The sequence below is a fragment of the Dromiciops gliroides genome, chromosome 1 (assembly GCF_019393635.1).
Source record: "Dromiciops gliroides isolate mDroGli1 chromosome 1, mDroGli1.pri, whole genome shotgun sequence".
NCBI lineage: Eukaryota > Metazoa > Chordata > Mammalia > Microbiotheria > Microbiotheriidae > Dromiciops > Dromiciops gliroides.
In genome coordinates this window covers 422,314,180-422,319,550 of record NC_057861.1, presented here as the reverse complement: position 1 = coordinate 422,319,550, position 5,371 = coordinate 422,314,180, and positions in this window count along the sequence as shown.

Here is a 5,371-nt window from a genome sequence, read left to right as displayed (position 1 = left end):
TCCCAGTTTGACAATTTGAAAATGAATGGATGAGACATCTGTCTTGTGGGTTGTTTTTTTTTTTTTTTAATGGAACCCTGTTCTGTATAAGTCCTGTGGAATCTGTGGGTTGATTTCCCATCTATCATCTCCTAAACCATAACTATAACTTAACTATATGGAGTACTTGGTCCCCTCACCACTCCTTAGATAGATGTTAGGCTCCCTTGGCATATGCTTTTCATCGTATAATTGACCTTTTAAATAATATTTTAAACTTAGCATCCTTATCTATTTTGTCTTCAGCTTTGTTGCTTAGGTATTGAAATTTCCCATGTACCTTGGTTCAAGGAACAAGGGAAGCAGGATAAATTAATGGAAAGGTTATTGGACCGGGAGCCAGAATTCCATGTGCACTCTATCTTGACTGGTGAATCACACTTATCCATCAGTAATAAGTACTTTTTTGGCTAGGGGAAAATTGTACTAGAACTTTCTGGCACAACCACCCACCCTGACTGGTTCTAATGCAAAAGTACAAGTAGAGAAAAGGTCTTTGTGTCCTTGGTTCTTTGGTTTGCTTGGGGGTATGGAGAAAACCTCAACCGTAAGAACAACTTAAAGAATTTTGAACCCTTTGCAACAAAATGCTAAATAATGCTTAAGGGTTTGCATTTTTCAAAATATACTTGTTATTTCTTTTGATTCTCTACAATAATGCTGTGAAATAGAAGAATGCAGGTTTAGAGTTGGACCTGTATTCAAATTATGGCTTAGACATCAGCTACATGACCATGTCACAACAGCCTCAGTTTCCTTGTATAAGATGGGGGATGCTATTTCCAGTATGTATTGGAGAGGTAGGAAAAATAAGAGCTCTGCAAACCTTAAAATCCCTCTGCAAATTTTAAATTCAGCTCAATTTACATCTTTTTCAATAATATCTGTCAAAAGCTAACTTGAAGCTTTTTATAGATTGCAGTCAATTGTATTTTCTTATACTTTCTTGCATTTTTCTCATTTAAAAAAAAACACATGGCAAGATACCTGTCTGACATGCATTTCCAAGGTTATGAACTTGGCCATCAAATGTTTTTACTTTAGAATTTGGGTACATACATCTCCCTTGCTCTCTCTTATTTCTTTGAATCACAGGCCAAAAGGATCAGGGGGCAAAAAGGATCTGAGAGGTGCCTAGACAAGACTTCCTCCCACCAGGAAAAAATCCCTTTCTCTGAAATGTCCAGAGACTTCATTACTTCTGGCTTATGATCCTTAGAATTAAGTGTTCCTAATGTCAAATTTAAATGTTACTTTAAAAACTGAACTGTTTTATAGTGAAAACAGACGTTACCCATTGCTACTTGAATATTAATATTTAGTTTTCTCTGTCTTCTCTGTGAAAATAAACCCATTTCCTTTATTTTATTTTATTTTTTGGTTGGGCAATGAGGGTTAAGTGACTTGCCCAAGGTCACACAGCTAGTAAGTGTGAAGTAATCTGAGGCTGGATTTGAACTCGGGTCCTCCTGACTCCAGGACCAGTGCTCTATCCACTGCACCACCTAGCTGCCCCCCCATTTCCTTTAACCAAAATGGGACTAGATCTAGAAATTAAATGACACATAGGATCTATTTCCCTAATCTAGTATTTCTGTTGTTTCTCTGATGGCCATTTCAATATACAAGCTCTCCTTATACATTCTAGCATCCTGTTTCACACTTCCTTCCCCATCCACACTGAGCCCGCTGCAGGTAGACAGTAACCAAGCTAGCTGTTCTGGGTTAACAGTGGCTGCTACCTACAGTACTGCTTTTCTGTGTTTAGAATTTCATTTTCCCAAATTACATGTAAAATACAAATTTTGACATCAGTTCTTAAAACTTTGTGTTCCAAATTCTCTGCCCCCTACCCCAGAACTTTTTCAATATAAACTATACATGAGCAGTCATGCAAAACATTTCCACCTTAGCTAGGTTGTGAAAGAAAACAGACAAAAACAAAATTTCAGATAAACTAACAAAAAAGTTATGCTTCAATCTATATTCAAATACCACCAGTTCTTTCTGTAGATGGATTGCATTTTTCTTAAGACCATCTGAGTTGTCTTGGATTATTGCATTGCTGAAAATAACTGAGTCATTCACAGCAGATCATCTCATAATTTGCTGTTATTTTGTATACGGTACATTTCACTTTGCATCAGCTCATGCAGGTCCTTAAAGATCTTTCTGATAGCATCCTGCTCATTTTTTTAAAAAAAAGTAAAATACATTTATATAGTACTTTAAAGAGATTTCCTCACAATAAACCCATGAAATTGATTGTTGCAACAACAGTAACAGATAACATTTACATAGTACCTTATACCTGACAAAAGAATTTTCTTCACAATAGTGCAGCAAAGTACCACATATTTTGCTATCATCAATCAATAATCATCCATCAATCCTCATTGTCAGTCCTTCTTCATTCAAGTCCTCATCAATCTTAATCCTCATCTTCCTCCAACCATCAATCCATCATCATCATCTTACATTACGCTTGCTTCTGCATCCAAATTTTTCACAATCATTGTTAACCATTAACCGTTTCCCTCCATCTTATTCCCTCCCCATGATATTTACTCTATTTTCTATCTTCTTTTACCCTATCCCTCTACAATACGGTTTTTCTTTTCTCATGGAGCTCTGGAAGGTGCTATTTTTTCCACTGCTGTTTTATAATTCAAACAGTATATTCTTGTATTCGGTGTATTCTGTCTTGGCATCTCGGATCCTCTAGTCGTTCCCTCACCTTTGCCAATTCAGCAAAGGCTCTCTTCTCTTTCTCCTGTATTTAGTTACAGTTTTCCAACTTGGGAGAGCTATCAGAGGCATTTAGTCTGACCCCTGCTGGAACAAGGAACTGCTCCACAACATAATGGATAAGGGGTCATCAGACCTTTGTACCTCCAATGAGGTAGAAGCCAATAGCCCCTGAGACAAATTATTGCATTTTTACTATTTTGCTTCTCAGTATTTTCAGATATTTCACTAACCTATCTAAACTGGGGCACCCAGATCTAAACACAGGACTAGATGTGGTCTGAGTAGAGCAGAATTAGATGTCACTTTCACAGATCTTCACAGTGCTGCTCAGTGCTACCTAAAATCAGTTCTTTTGACTGCCATATTATTTTGTTGATTTATTAAGCTTGTGTACTAAAGCCCCTGGATCTTTTTCAGACAAACTTTGTCTGGCCCAACCTCTCCATCTTGTACTTGTGAAGTTGGTTTTTTTGAACCCAAGGCTAAGATTTTTATACTACTGCTATTGAATTTATCACATTCAACTCAGCTTTCATGTCTAAGACTTTTTGGTTTCTAATTCTGTCATGCATATGTAGGCCCTCCTCCTAGCTTAGTGTCATCTGCTAATTTGACAATCATGGCCTGTATACCTTTATCCAAATCACTGATAAAAATGCTAAAACGGGCAGCTAGGTGGTGCATTGGATAGAGCACAGGCCCTGGAGTCAGGAAGACCTGAATTCCAATCTGGCCTTAGACACTTGACACATACTAGCTGTGTGACCCTGGGCAAGTCACTTAACCTCAATTGCCTCACCAAAAAAAAAAAAAAAGCTAAAACAGCACTGGGACAAGCACAAACCCCTTCAAAGGCCTTTAATGACTGAATCCACCTTACTAGCCCATATTTTTCTATCTTGTCCACAAGGATGACATGAGACCATTAGAGAAACCCCTAAACAGAAACTGTATGGGTTGGGTTCCTGTATTTGACAAGAACTTCTGGGAAAACTGGAAAGCAGTTTTACAGAAAGACATATCATAAACTATAAGGTCCAAATGGATATATAACCTAAATTTAAAAGATTACATAAATAAAGGAGAAGGGCAAGTCAATGGATAGAGCATTTGGCCTGGAGTCAGAAAGACTTGAATTCAAGTCTAGCCTCAGACACTTAACTAGCTATGTGACCCTGGGCAAGTCACTTAACCTTTATCTCAGTTTCCTCATCTATAAAAAGTAATAGCATCTGTCTCTGAAGGTTGTTGTGAGGACCAAATGAGATGATAATTGTAAAGTGCTTAGCACAATGCCAAGTGCATGGTAAGCACTAAGTAAATATTAACCATGATAATTATTAACTGGAGAGAGATGTTAGGAAACATTTATTGAGTACCTACTGTGTGCCAGATGCTGGGGATACAAAGGCAAAAGTGAAATAATCCTTGGCCTTATGGAATTCTATAAGTGCAAACATACATCATGTAAATTTATCCTTTATCATAATACAATGTAATTCGGGAGGGAATGACTGAACTGGGGTTGAGGTAGGGATAAAGAAGGGGCAAGGCCTCATGTTGAAGATGGCCCTTGGGCTAAGATTCAAAGGAAACAGGTTTCTAAGATGCAGAGGTGAGGCTGAGGATGCATTCCAGTCATGGGTGATTGTTCAGTCACAGAGACATTTAGAGCTGGTGGATGGCAAAAAGGACAATGTAGTGTGTGAAATGTGTGAAGTGTGTGAAAGGCTGGACCCAGATTGTGAAAGGCTTGAAATCCCAGAGAAGTTTTTATTGGATCCTAAAGGTAATAGCAAACCATTTTGAGTATATCTCTTTGATATCTGTGGAGAGATTAGAATGGAAAGGGAGAGAAGCTTGAGGCAGGGAAACCAAATTAGGAGGTTGTTATAAGTCTAGATCAGCAATGAGGAAGGGGGCTAAACTCAGGCTATTGGCTTGTGGACAGTGTTGGAATAGGAGTGAGATTGATCTGAGTTTAAAATCCAAACCTCAGGCATTACTATCTGTGTGGCCTTGGGCAAGTCACTTAACCTCACTCAACCTCAGTTTCTGGAAAATATCACCTACCTCCCAGGGTTGTTGAGAGGATTAAGTGAGAATATCTGTAAAGCCTTTTGTAAACCTATATATAAATGCTAGCTATTATTATCATTATTATAGCCTGGGCAAGGGGGGATAAAAGACTGAATTAGTGGTGGCTATATATGAATGGAAAGAAGGTAGTGTGTGAAAGAAATGTTGTGGAGGTAGAAACAAATCAAGTTGGAGAGAAAGAAGCAGATATATGGGAAGCTTAGAGGTTGAATCTCTGCGTTCTGTAGGCTTTCTTGGTGACCTCTTCAAACTCTCATGAGTTTAATTATCTCTACATGTATGACTACCAATCAGTCAATAAACATTTATTTTTATTTTTATTGTGTTCCACTTGATTGTGCCTTGCAGACACTGCGTTAAAAAAAAATAGAGGGTTTGTGGCAACCCTGTGTCAAGCAAGTTCTATTGGCTCCATTTTTCCAATGCTCACTGTGTCTCATTTTGGTAATTCTCACAATATCTCAAATTTTTTCATAATTAT